General features: G+C 43.0%; 1 protein-coding gene across 2 annotated transcripts in view; it reads left to right on the top strand.

Annotated features, from left to right (window-relative positions):
* Positions 1–1718: 1718 nt before the first annotated feature.
* The window catches only part of LOC124776287 (glutathione S-transferase 1-like), a 28306-nt gene continuing 14914 nt past the window's right edge, over positions 1719–15110 (top strand). The window contains exon 1 of one of the 2 annotated variants that reach the window (XM_047251196.1): positions 1719–1801. The gene's annotated coding sequence lies outside the window, so the exon portion shown is untranslated. The remainder of the gene's footprint in view (positions 1802–15110) is intronic. The other variant, XM_047251195.1, reaches the window with a different exon arrangement.

The following is a 15110-nucleotide window of genomic DNA, read 5'->3' as shown; positions in this document are numbered from 1 at the left end:
AGAAGTTAAGTCCCATAGTGCTCAGAGCCATTTGAACCATTTGAACATGTGTAACTATTGTTTAAAGCGAAAGCTTTCTTTTTAACTGTTTATTTGCGTAGTTAGTAGGAGTTTCCTTTTCCCTGACAAACGTAAATTACAAACCTTATAGCTTTCAGTGATTACAGTTGGTGTATTATTTCGTAATATGTATCACTGCTAATTACGTACAGAACACAACTGTAAATAGTTACCAGCTGAATTCTTTAAAAACAAAAGCGCGTGGAGTAGCCACGCGTTCGAAGGCGCCTTGTCACGGTTTGCGCGGCTCTTCCCGTCGGAGGTTCGAGTCCTCCCTCGGGCATGGGTGTGTGCGTTGTCCTTAGTGTAAGTTAGTTCAAGTTAGATTAAGTAGTGTGTAAGCTTAGGGACCGATGACCTCAGCACTTTGGATCTTACCACAAATTAAAAGAAAAAAAATTAAAAAACGTAAATAGTTAGCAGATGTTGGACACCTGGAGAAGACGATGAAAGGTATTGTGACTTTATATTATTCTCAGTACCAAATACTGGCGTGGATTTCAGCCTACACAATTTCAGGAGCATGTGACATGTGACATACGTAATTTTCTGTTCACATAATATACAGGATAAAGTCGTATTTTACCTCGAATGTGTAATGTTTGAGAAAGTATGTTATTCAGAAAGTGCAACGTCTGCTTTAACACTGAGAAGTGCTGTAAATACAACTAGTCCTTTACTTGAAAGAAATACGATTTTATTATTTACAAATACACAGCAACAAAGCAACTACTACAGCAGCTAAGCACTCTCGATGGTTATCATGTTTTATTACGGTGATGTTTCGCTACATATTTTTGTAGATAATGACATAAGCTGAAGTAGCGATTAAAATTTGTGCTATGGACCGGGTTTTGCTTACTGAGGCGCATGTTTCAGCCATTAAACAACCTTAGCAGTATAGCTAACACAGCTGCTCGTACTGGCCTCGTCCAATGCCCCCTCTAACACAAATTTCACCTTCAGTCTATTTTCCCCTTCTTAAATCGTCAGTATTGCCCACACTGTACAGTACTGGAATAGCCACACCAGCTTTGGACGTAATGAGGATATCCTGCCTGTACCTCAGGCATAGGTGATCTATTGATCCGATGGAATCAAATTTTCCCTGAGAGATATGATTCTCATTCTCATCTTCAATCATGACAGAAGTTACAGTTGAGACTCATATGACTCAAGAAAAATTTGATTTTTGTAAAGAGTTTATGTTGCTGAAAGTAACATTTTGTGGGGGTATAGCTCAAATATTCCCTCTAGACAATCTTATGTCTATGTGTTGTCCACGCTCGTCTATAAAGTTCCGCAACCCTCACCTCAAAGTTGCGACCGTGTACAGTGTTCCGTTATACTCTGCATTTTCTTTATACAACTGCAATTATTTTATATATTTGAAATTCCTTTTGTATGGTAGTGTGCATGCTCTGTACACTAGAGAACGATTAGCAGTGGAGTTGCTGAGTACCTACTACACGCCCTTGCCCTCTGAACTTAAGAGAATCCGGTTGCCGATATCGGTCATTTGCAGCAATTAGGTATTCCTTATTAGGATAGATCCGGCTGGAACATCCCAGTGTCCTTATCTAATCAGATTATTTGACTGCTACGCAAGGATGACCCAGCGCTTAACGATGACACTGCATTCCCTGTGGTATAAAATGTATGATAGCGCTGAAGTTGCTTGTACGTTAGTGGGACGCGCGAGAAGCAGAATACAGCATAGTCTTCCTCTTGGTGTAACTGGGTATGTACCATACGCACAAAATATTATATTTGTTCAGTAACTATGTTCGACTACTGTGCTAAATGCTCCAACTGTCATATGACGTGTGAAATGTGTTACATTGCCTATATTCCTATTATTTTGGCACGTTTCTTAGATTTTTGGGAAATAATTGTCTTACATAGCACTACTATTTTCTTCATACTTTGTCCAGTATTTTCTTCATATTGGTTACATGGTATTTGCAATTTCTACTACTAATTTGAATAAATGACTGCTCCAGTGCTATTATTTTCTGCTTATTACGTTCAGTATTTTCTAATATACTTTGAGAACTGCAGTTCCTCTATTTCTTTCGTTCCGAAAGTTGAAGACTATCCCACCAAATAAGTTGGTTCATATACTTGCGTTTGGGAGGATTTCGATTCTTTTCGCCGTTTGGCGATTCAGATTTAGGTTTCAGGTCGTCTTCCTAAATCGGTTAAGTTTAGTAACTGGATTGTGCCTTTGACAAGGACATGGCCCACTCACGTTTCCCATCTATGTGCAATCCCATCTACGTTCCGTCTCAAATTACCTCCTCGTCGGCGGGGCGCTATGTTTTAATCTTCCTTCTTGTCATTTCTGACTGCATTAAGAAACGTTGGGGAAAACCATGCAAGAATCGGAGTATTCCATACTGTTAAGTGAAAGTTATCCTCTTACGCTGGTTTTCGTAGTTTCAGCCGTTCACTTCGTATCCTAACTGTACTTTTTATCGTCGTTTCCCACATCATGACATACTGGACAGTAATTTGCATGCAATGTGAGTAGCTCCGTTCTCGCTACAAATGGCTTCCCCTACAGTCAAACATTTCTTGCTGCCAGGGGGACGTGGTTTCAACGCGTGAAGCAGTATTGTATTGTTTTGTATGTTAACCGGGGACCTAGAAACGACGGAGAGGCTCCGTCCCCGCCGCAGCCGCCGTGGTCCACAACCACACGACGACTATCGCAGTCCACTTCACCCCTTCGCCGCCCCATACCGAACCCAGGGTTATTGTGCGGTTCGGCTCCCGGTGGACCCCCCAAGGGAAACGTCTCACACCAGATGAGTGTAACCCTATGTTTGCGTGGTAGAGTAATGGTGGTGTACGTGTACGTGGAGAACTTGTTTGCGCAGCAATCGACGACATAGTGTAACTGAGGCGGAAGAAGGGGAACCAGCCCGAATTCGCCGAGGCAGATGGAAAACCGCCTAAAGACCATCCACACACTGGCCGGTTCACCGGACCTCGACACAAATCCGCCGGGCGGATTCGTGCCGGGGACTAGGCGCTCCTTCCCGCCCGGAAAGCCGTGCGGGCGCGCGAAGTAGTAGTCAATGATATATCGTTTGTCGAACCATTGAAGTAGGGTATATTCACTTTCATGAAGAGGCCACTTGAATGAGAAATGCAGCTCCGGCTTCAAAATCTAACGGTTACGCCTGGAAGACCCAGGTTCCCCATTAAATACCATCCCATTTCACCACAGGCAAAGTCGGAGGACATTCCGTGTTCCTTTGGATCGCTGGCATGTGTTAGGTACATGTAATACTGGCCGTAATGTAGCAATAATCACATTAACGCCTAAGACACTTAGCACTAGAAAGAAAAATCAAGGAAAGTTGTGCCATAAAGTGAAAACTAAACAAAGAAAAGACGCTTAACCTCGCCGGATCTCCGTCGTAGCATGTGCCCATGCACATCTGTAACACACACACATACACATACACAAACACACACACACACACACACACACACACACAAACACACACACACACACACACACACAGCCCCTAGTAAGTCATTTCTTACAGATACTCTTCCTGTGCTTCTTTTACATGCAACACAATAACAGTTATTGGTATGGAACAAAGCTTTTTATCCTTTAATGCACAAAAATCACTTCAGTCAAATGGTTCAAACGGCTCTGAGCACTATGGGACTTAACATCTGTGGTCATCAGTCCCCTAGAACTTAGAACTACTTAAACTTAACTAACCTAAGGACATCACACACATCCATGCCCGAGGCAGGATTCGAACTTGCGACCGAAGCGGTCAGACGGTTCCAGACTGAAGCGCCTACAACCGCACGGCCACACCGGCCGGCTCACTTCAGTCAGAGTAACCAACATTTTTAAAGGCGAACCGTAGCACAGTTCAAAAACGATTGAGCGTTCAGTTAGGAGGGAATATGAACGGTGGAAGAAGAAATTTGGCAGCCCGAGCCGCATTTCCAGAACCCCTATTGGTTTGTTTATTCGACCAACCAGAGCGGTATTGAGAAATCAATTTACGGAAACCTGACTTGCGGACCCCCTGTAAATGTTGTGAATGTAACGCTCAGGGAACAAGGAAGTAGCACGACTCCTTATCGTTCTCTTATCAGACGTTATCACGAGATAACACAGCCACGTATCGCTGTCAGAGACCTACCGCTTGTCACCAGAGTCCAGATATGCTTGCTCTTAGTACATTAATATAAGCATCACATTTCTTTTACAGCCGATTAGGATCTACCGGACGCCTATCATTGGAATAGTAGTTACACAGCGAAGCTTGTATCGTTCAGATTTTCAAATCCATTACTATCATACATTGCGTGAGCTGTAAGTGACGCATGTACTACGAAGTGAGGTTGCTGCAATGTATTGCAGTTGTATACAATGTGTTAGTTTGATAGAACCGTGGGCTAAAGGAATTTAGGCTGGCATCGTTGGGTGGTGTTTATATTCAGGTAAAGCTCTCAATATTTTAAAGATGGTTTCATGGTTACACTGTCGACAAAATTAGTTCTCCATAACTACGAGGGAACTCACTCAAAGTAACACTTTGTATGTAGGACATCTGCAGTCGAAATATTCCATACTAAATAAGAAGGACCATCACGACTGTTAAAAGTCTTTATTCAAAGTCACGACTGGTTTCGCTAACTATATTTGATCATCAATTGCTTATCCGTATGTAGAAGACAAGTTATTAGAATTTTGACAACGGCAGAAAATAAAAGCGATTACGTTTGTGTCTACTCACAGTCAATCCATAAATGCGACATGTTTAAAACCCGGCAAAAGCACATTCCCCAACATTCTTATAAGGTATTTACAGTTGCTAACTTGCAGATATGGCTTGACACATAGATCTTCCCCTCTTCTGCAAGATTCTGTAGTGTTATCTCCTTTGTCGTCTCTACTACCAAAAACGCGTTTACACTTAACAGAAGCAGAAGTCTGTGCTCAGCGCACTAATAACTGTATCTTTCGAGATACGACAGCAACAATGCTTATTCTAATATTTTAAATACAGTGTTCTGTCGCATTTGTCTTTGCACGCTAAAAATATAAAGGGGCTGCTAGCAGCCCATGAAGCCGACAGGTCGCTCTGCAGTTAATTTAAGTCTGAAGATGTTAAGAATATGAGCGAAACCGGTTATCATTGTAAGGCTAAGCTATAATAAAAGCAGTAGAACAGTAATTCGGATCATCTCCACATCATCTCAAACAAACAAACACCGTCCGAACAGGCCTTCAAGATCCAACGGTACCCACCGACCGCCAAGTCTTCCTCAGACATTAGGCGTCACCGGATGCGGATACGAAGGGGCATGTGGAAAGCACACCGCTCTCCCGGCCGCTGTCAGTTTTCGTGACAGGTGCCGCTACTTTTCAATCAAGTAGCTCCTCAATTCGGCTCAGAAGGGCTGAGCGTAGCCCAATTGCCAACTTGGCGGACCCGGACAGAGACCCATCCGAGTGCTAGTCAAGCCCGACAGTACCTAACTTCCGTAATCTGAAGGGAACCAGTGTTACCACTGCGGCTAGGCTGTTGGCGACATCGCCTCAAGTTTTCGTATACTGTGTTCCTCATTGGTACGATATGCCTTAGGAGAGCAATCTTCAGTACATGCAAAGAAGCACGTGATGAAATAAGACATGTCATTATTTATGTGAAAACTACCACAAAGAACGCCAGTAAAGGTGAGGTTGAGATATGGTGGCACATCTCAGTTTTAAACTTCTTGAGTTATGTTTTTCAACAAAATATCTCTGTATCAGCACTGTACCAGTGTAAGTTGGCCTTAGTTCAGCGCATTTGAAGCTAGGTTTTACAAAAGTTCACTACTTGTGCGATCTGTCGACTACCTTTCAAAATCACTCCCTTATATTAACAAAAAAATACTTCAATCCCTTTTGGTTGACATCCGCAGCACTTTCGCAGCACAGCAGTACGTCGACGATATTCTACGCCTGTTTTGTTGCCCTTCATGGCAGCCACCCTGGACTTGCTTTTCAGCAAGATAATGCTCGCCCACACATAGCGAGAGTTTCTACTTCTTGTCTTCGTTCTTGCCACATCATACTTTTGCTAGCAAGTTTGCTGGCTCTCTCCCGAACTGAGAACGTTTGGAGCATTATGGGAGGATCCTCCAACCAGTTCCTGATTTTGACGATTTAACGCGCCTGTGGGACAGTATGTAGTACTATATCCCTCAGGAGGACACCAAATAACTCTATCAGTCATTGCCAGGCGGAATAACTGTTAGCATAGGAGCCGGAGGTGGACCAACGCTTTACTGACTTGCTCAATTTGTCAAGCTCTTTCTCCTGAATAATAATTTTTTTCTCAGCTCGTACGCTGTGCGAAGTGTTATTCGTTGTTAAGATCACTTAAAGTTACATAAACAAATGTCCGCAGCTCATGGTCTCACGGTCGCGTTCTCGCTTCCCGAGCACAGGGTTCCGGGTTCGATTCCCGGCGGGGTCAGGGATTTTCAGCTGCCTCGAGGTACCTGGGTGTTTGTGTTGTTCTCATCATTTTATCATCATCATCATGAAAGTGGCGAGATTGGGCTGAGCAAAGGTGCGGAATTTGTACGGTCGCTGATAACCGCGCAGTTGAGCGCCCCACAAACCAAACATCATCATCATCATCATCACCATCATCATAAAAAACAAAGGACGAGGTAGTTCCGAATCCCATCCCCATCCTTATGCAATTTGAACTTCTGAACCGTCTCTAGCGGCCTCGTTGTTACAGTACAAACCCCAACATTCCTTCACTCGTTTTATAATCTGTCTAACCATGTGCCAAACTGACATCATTAGAAGCTCGCAAACTACAACGTTGTCAGTCATTAATGTTGTTGCCCTATTACCTGTTCCGAACTGTCTCTTGAAACTCTCAGCTTGGGGGAAATGAGTTCATCCTGACGGACTCTTCTTTCATTTGAATGACTTCGTTGGTGACTCAGATACGATCATTACAGTAAATCGTTAGACTCTTTCATTAATTTTGTGATGCCGAACTTTTGGGCTGTGGCAAATTATTATCGCCGCGCTATATTTAGGCTAATCAGAGAGTAACAAAACTTTGAGGCTACTAATGGTATTCCTATATTAAGTAATTGGCTCTGAGCACTAAGGGACTTAACAACTGAGTCATCAGTCCCCTAGAACGTAGAACTACTTAAACCTAATTAACCTACCGTAGCGGTCGTGCGCTGAAGCGCCTAGAACCGCTCGGCCACAGCGACCGGCTATTAAGTAATAGCCAGGGCTATTGAGAAAGTAAGGTCCAACCGGTGGCAAAATGGAAACCACTGTGAAAATCAAAAATGTTTCATTTGTGACAGTTTGCAACACGTTCCAGATACTTCCCTGCATAGCGTAGACGTATGTAGCAGCGTTGTACCAACTTTCCAGCACCCACGTCACAAAAGGCAGCCGACTGTGCTTTCCGCCAAATCTCTACACTGGTCTGCTGCTCGTTGTCTGTGCCAAAATGTTGTCTCCATAGCCAACAGTTCATATGAGTAGATCTGAAACTCATGGGGGAGCTAATTGCGGGTTGTACTGTCGGCGATCAAATACTTTCCATCGAAAACGCTGCAGGAGACTCTTCATTGCCCCAGGAGAGTGCACCCGAGAATTGCCATGAATAAAGAAACGCATGACATTTTATGTGAGCTGGATGACATCAGGTGAAATCTCTCGCTAGCCCTCATACTTGGCGGTAGACACTACTTTCTAGACATCTTTCCGTGCTCTGCTCACTCTGCTCTCAGAGCTGAAAAGAGCGACGTGACGCGACCGACGAGCATACTAAAGACACTGCCCAACACGCTTGTGCAGAGCTTCATCAGATTTTCAATGTGGTTTCCATTTCGTACCCGATCGGATCTTACTTTACAAATAGCCATCGTAAGTTTGAGTAAAATTTGATTCGCCATTTCACGTTTGGCACGAGGTCGAACAAGAGGTACTAAGTCGACTGTAATGATTCCCTGATATAGATACATTATCCATACGTGTGACGGTGGTAATGGCGGTTAATTCAGAAGGAAAGCAGTTCTGGCCGTGTGCAGAAGCGAGAAACAACCTTGCGTAACCAAGGAGCCTACCCAAAATTGTGTGAATGAGCACCGTTAGATTTTTGAAACCCAAGGTTTTAAATGAGACCTACAGCAAGAGCGCTGCCTCAGTGGGACCCGAGTTCTCCTGCCGCCTTCACGTTTTCCTGTGGCTGGTACAGTCATCAGTCATCAGCCTTCACACTTCCTGGTCCTACCTTTTACGCGAAGTGTTGTGACAGTTTAACTGAGTGTTACGGATATTAGCAGGTCGATAACAGATTGCTAGTTACACGGAGAAACAGTTAATGGTCTCTAGCTGGTTGCGACAACCAGACCATCTGGAAATACAATGGCAACTGTCAATTACGATCACTTCCGGACAACCGACGGCCCCATGTCACCGCTAAGGTAGTCTGTCACATTCTGATGTTATGTGCCGTCAAAAGACAATATCTTTCTTGCTCGACCTCAGTTGTGGTTCAAATGGCTCTGAGCACTATGGGCTTAACATCTAAGGTCATAAGTCCCGTAGAACTTAGAACTACTTAAACCTAACTAACTTAAGGACAACACACACATCCATGCCCGAGGCAAGATTCGAACCTGTGACCGTAGCGGTCGCGCGGCTCCAGAATGAAGCGCCTAGAAGCGCTCGGCCACAATGGCCGGCAAACTCAGTTACACGTTTTACTTCTTCATATTGTATGGGCGTGTTTTTTTTTTTTTTATTGCTCGAGCACTGTCACCACTACAGTATAACTGTGTTGTATCCAGGCACGTTCTCCATCTATTTCAGGGCCTTTTTAGCTTGCTCAGTCGTGTGAGGTCAATTAGCAATGTATTTGTGGATCTTTTACTTTATACTTAATTGAGTCTTTAGTCAACTCTAATTCAAGTAGTGTTGGACGTCTGAGAAACAGAGTTGGACGGCTGAGAAATATAGATGTGTAAGTCAAAATAGCTACTTATTCAATAATGAAGATTTTGTGTTTGACACTGTAGATAAACTAGTGAAGCAAGGAGAGGAACTTTATTGAAAGTTTTTGATGGTTTACATACTATATTAACCTTTTAAACTAAAAAAGAACATTTAATTGTGATCTTTGTAATTTGTACGTGTTTTCCTTTCAGGGAAATACAGAGTTACACCACTGGGTATGCAAAAAAAGACTTACTTCGAACTGAGGTTGGATATTAAAAAAAAGAGATTATTTTCCAAAAGATATTTACGTTTAATAACACATTTATAACAACATAGTCGTAAGACTGACACACATTTTAAGCTCATATTTGTTCCTCGCTCTCTTCAGAGATCGCGTCAGGAGATAAGCCGACGTCTTGTGGATTCTGATTGCTTCTTATGTTTCTAAAAAAAGCATGGTTCACTGGGGGGGGGGGGGATGTACACTATGTGATCAAAAGTATCTGGACACCCCCAAAACATACGTTTTTCATATCAGGTGCATTGTGCTGCCACCTACTGCCATGTACTCCATATTAGCTACCTCAGTAGTCATTAGACATCATGAGAGAGCAGAATGTGACGCTCTGCGGAACTCACGGACTTCGAACGTGGTCGGGTGATTGGGTGTCGCTTGTGTCATAAGTCAGTACGCGAGATTTTCATATTTCTAAACATCTTTATGTCCATTGCTTCCGATGTGATAGTGAAATGGGAACGTGAAGGGACACGCACAGCACAAAAGGGTACAGGCCAACCTCCTCGGCAGACTGACAGAGACCGCCCACAGTTGAAGATGTTCGTAATGTGTAATGGGCAGACACCTACCCAGACCGTCACTCAGAAATTCCGAAATGCATCAGGATCCACTGCAAATAAAATGGCTCTGAGCACTATAGGACTTAACATCTGAGGTCATCACTCCCCTAGAACTTAGAACTACTTAAACCTAACTAACCTAAGGACATCACACACACCCATGCCTGTGGCAGGATTCGAACCTGCGACCGCAGCAGTCGCGCGGTTCCGGACTGAAGCACCTAGAACAACTCGGCCACCGCGGCCGGCCACTGCAAATACCATGGCAGTTAGGCGGGAGGTGAGAAAATGGATTTCATGGTCGAGCGGCTGCTCATAAGCAACACATCATGCCGGTAAATCCCAAACGACGCCTCTCTTGGTGTAAGGAGCGTAAACATTGGACGATTGAACGGTGGAAAAACGTTGTATGGAATGACGAATCACGTTATACAATCCGATGGCAGCAGGGTTTGCGTATGACGAATGCCCGGTGAATGTCATCTGCCAGAGTATGTAGTGCCAACAGTGAAATTCGGAAGCGGTGGTGTTACGATGTGGTCGTTTTTTTCATGGAGGGGATTTGCACCCCTTGTTTTTTTGCTTGGCATTATAACAGCGCAGGCCTACATTGATGTTTTAAGCGCCTTCTTGCTTCCCACTGTTGAAGACCATTTCGGGGATGCGACTGCATCTTTCAACACGATCGAGCACCTGTTCATAATGCACGGCCTGTGGCGGAGTGGTTACACGACAATAACATCCCTGCAATGGACTAGCCTGCACAGAGTCCTGACCTGAATCATATAGAACACCTTTTGGATGTTTTGGATCGCCGACTTTGTGCCAGGCCTCACAGACCAGCATCGATACCTCTCCTCAGTGCAGCACTTCGTGAAGAATTGGCTGCCGTTCCCCAAGAAACCTCCAGCACCTGACTGAACATATGCATGCGAGAGTGGAAGCTGTTATCAAGGCTAATCGTCGGCCAACACCATATTGAATTCCAGCATTACCGATGGAGGCCGCCACGAACTTGTAAGTCATTTTCAGCCAGGTGTCCGGATACTTTTGATCACGTAGTGTTGTTGTTGTTGTGGTCTTCAGTCCTGAGACTGGTTTGATGCAGCTCTCCATGCTACTCTATCCTGTGCAAGCTTTTTCATCTCCCAGTACCTACTGCAACCTACATCCTTCTGAATCTGCTTAGTGTATTCATCTCTTGGTCTCCCTCTACGATTTTTACCCTCCACGCTGCCTTCCAATACTAAATTTGTGATCCCTTGATGCCTCAGAACATGTCCTACCAACCGATCCCTTCTTCTGGTCAAGTTGTGCCACAAACTTCTCTTCTCCCCAACCCTATTCAATACTTCCTCATTAGTTATGTGATCTACCCATCTAATCTTCAGCATTCTTCTGTAGCACCACATTTCGAAAGCTTCTATTCTCTTCTTGTCCAAACTATTTATCGTCTATGTTTCACTTCCATACATGGCTACACTCCATGCGAATACTTTCAGAAATGACTTCCTGACACTTAAATCAATACTGGATGTTAACAAATTTCTCTTCTTCAGAAACGCTTTCCTTGCCATTGCCAGCCTACATTTTATATCCTCTCTACTTCGACCATCATCAGTTATTTTGCTCCCCAAATAGCAAAACTCCTTTACTACTTTAAGTGTCTCATTTCCTAATCTAATTCCCTCAGCATCACCCGACTTAATTAGACTACATTCCATTATCCTTGTTTTGCTTTTGATGATGTTCATCTTATATCCTCCTTTCAAGACACTGTCCATTCCATTCAACTGCTCTTCCAAGTCCTTTGCTGTCTCTGACAGAATTACAATGTTATCGGCGAACCTCAAAGTTTTTATTTCTTCTCCATGAATTTTAATACCTACTCCGAATTTTTCTTTTGTTTCCTTCACTGCTTGCTCAATATACAGATTGAACAACATCGGGGAGAGGCTACAACCCTGTCTTACTCCCTTCCCAACCACTGCTTCCCTTTCATGTCCCTCGACTCTTATAACTGCCATCTGGTTTCTGTACAAATTGTAAATAGCCTTTCGCTCCCTGTATTTTACCCCTGCCACCTTTAGAATTTGAAAGAGAGTATTCCTGTCAACATTGTCAAAAGCTTTCTCTAAGTCTACAAATGCTAGAAACGTAGGTTTGCCTTTCCTTAATCTTTCTTCTAAGATAAGTCGTAAGGTCAGTATTGCCTCACGTGTTCCAGTGTTTCTACGGAATCCAAACTGATCTTCCCCGAGGTTGTCTTCTACTAGTTTTTCCATTCGTCTGTAAAGAATTCGTGTTAGTATTTTGCAGCTGTGACTTATTAAGCTGATAGTTCGGTAATTTTCACATCTGTCAACACCTGCTTTCTTTGGGATTGGAATTATTATATTCTTCTTGAAGTCTGAGGGTATTTGGCCTGTTTCATACATCTTGCTCACCAGATGGTAGAGTTTTGTCAGGACTGGCTCTCCCACGGCCGTCAGTAGTTCCAATGGAATATTGTCTACTCCGGGGGCCTTGTTTCGACTCAGGTCTTTCAGTGCTCTGTCAAACTCTTCATGCAGTATCGTATCTCCCATTTCATCTTCATCTACATCCTCTTCCATTTCCATAATATTGTCCTCAAGTACATCGCCCTTGTATAGATCCTCTATATACTCCTTCCACCTTTCTGCTTTCCCTTCTTTGCTTAGAACTAGGTTTCCATCTGAGCTCTTGATATTCATACAAGTCGTTCTCTTATCTCCAAAGGTCTCTTTAATTTTCCTGTAGGCGGTATCTATCTTACCCCTAGTGAGATAGGCCTCTACATCCTTACATTTGTCCTCTAGCCATCCCTGCTTAGCCATTTTGCACTTCCTGTCGACCTCATTTTTGAGACGTTTGTATTCCTTTTTGCCTGTTTCACTTACTTCATTTTTATATTTTCTCCTTTCATCAATTAAATTCAATATTTCTTCTGTTACCCAAGGATTTCTACTAGCCCTCGTCTTTTTACCTGCTTGATCCTCTGCTGCCTTCACTACTTCATCTCTCAGAGCTACCCATTCTTCTTCTACTGTATTTCTTTCTCCCATTCCTGTCAGTTGTTCCCTTATGCTGTCCCTGAGACTCTCTACAACCTCTGGTTCTTTTAGTTTATCCAGGTCCCATCTCCTTAAATTCCCATCTTTTTGCAGTTTCTTCAGTTTTAATCTACAGGTCATAACCTATAGACACTATTGGTTATGACCTGTATACACCACGTAGTGTATCTTATCAAATTTTAAAAGTCGCTCTTCTTAAGAACGGGTATAGCTTGTCGACCTTTGTATAGTTTTTCTTGTTCAGTCAGAGAAAGGCTACGAGATCAACCCTGTTTCATAGATGTCGCCAAAAGCTCTTCAAACAGCATGTTTTCATTCAGTGTGTATTTGTACAGGATAGAATACTCCTATTCCTTATCAAAATGTAGCCGCTGTATTTTCAACCGTTCACATTGTCTTCATTTACATTTTTTTTTCGTTTTGTTGCTGCCTTTGTCAAATTATTAATACTCTGAAACTCATTACCTTCCGTTTTTACTAACAGGAATTTGTTTGTTTTCCTTGTAGTTAGTATTATTCTCTACCAATCATTTGGAGCGAAGACAGTTCGATTTCGTGCTGCTTGTTCTATGTGACCAAATTCAGCATCATTAGGCAGATAGAGCCCCTGAAACCACGAACTTTAAATCAGTGATGTCTACACTCGTTTCTTGTGTCAATTTCATTGCAGTTAAAGCTACATTAATATTGTATATATTAATTATGTATTTACAGGATTGTTTTTTCTGTGCTTGGTTAGCAAGCAGAGATTTCTTGTGATTTCCTGCTTCCTGTGGGCTCATCCCATACGTACATGTACCCCAAATTTTTCCCTGTATCATTCACCCAGAGCTTGTGACAGTAAATGTTTCCACAGAGTATACCTCAGACACTATTAGTTTTGGAAATGGGAGGGCTTTCTGTAAAACAGTAGTTAAGGTGCATATATCTTCATTTTCTTTTGCCAATGAGAATTTTAGTCCTTATCTGCACCACCGTCATCACTATCATAAAGAATATCACGCATTTCATCACTGCTGTATCCACTGTGCTAGTGTGTAGTTTATCTGATTTGTTAATGAAGCTTGAGAACGTTGTGGTGTAAGTCAGACTCATTTCACTATTATTCGCAAGGCATTTGACGTTTCGTTGAGTGCTCCAAGGAGGTGCTACTACCTAGTGGCTGAAGGTCTACGTTTGTCTTACTTCACTGTATGCCGTAACAGACTGGTTATGTTGGACGCTGGACAGCTGGATATCTGAAAACTGCAAAACACTGTTTGTCAGTCATCCAGTTGTACTACCCCTTTCCATCTTTAATCCGTCATCACACTTGATTTGCTCTACTGCAACTGTGATGGTAAGGTCGCATTACGCCTGCAGCAGGAGATCAGTTCGATACTTTAGCCAAAGTCAGAGCTGTGGTCAGGGTAGTGGGTGCTCCTTGCCAAGCCAACCAGCTGGGAAAGCTGTTTCATCTTCGCATACTTTCTTTCTTCCTCTTCTTCGATTTGTCTGGCCATCTGTGGACCACGTTAATTCACGTCAGTTTCATTTCTTGTGGCCTTTCTCCTTGTCCAGTATTTTTTTATTCTCATACTTTGCAACCTTCTTCGCTCTTTGACCATGATGATTTTGTTCTGGGTCTAGTTCTGCCCTCGAAACGCGTGAAAACCTGGTCTTATTTTTTAATTTAAAAATCACCCTGCTGTACATTTCTGGTTAGCGTATTCCCACTTCTTCCAAATACTTTCGCAACACCGTATTTTGTTTCTCTTGATGATCAGAAACTGTATTATTTGCTGTGTTCCTCTAGTCCATTCTAAGGATGTGTTGGAAGAAACACGCTCCTCCTTTTGCTGATGAGGTCTGATATTTTCTCTAGTGTGGTATACACTGTTCTTGGTAAGTTCGTCTTCTAAACTGACCATCTTCTGTTCTTCACGGTCCCAATATCCACCTGAGAATCTTTTGCTCCACAAGTTCTAGTCTCTTAAGTACTCCTGTTCTTATTAGGTTAAGATTTCCTGCTGCGGAAAACGCTTCAGGGTGGATCACTGCCAGGAAATTTCTCAGTTTTGCATTGATCGCAATATTCT

The sequence above is a fragment of the Schistocerca piceifrons genome, chromosome 2, assembly GCF_021461385.2.
Source record: "Schistocerca piceifrons isolate TAMUIC-IGC-003096 chromosome 2, iqSchPice1.1, whole genome shotgun sequence".
Lineage (NCBI taxonomy): Eukaryota > Metazoa > Arthropoda > Insecta > Orthoptera > Acrididae > Schistocerca > Schistocerca piceifrons.
Note: the sequence above shows the minus strand (reverse complement) of the source record. Positions and strands in the feature narration are given on the sequence as shown.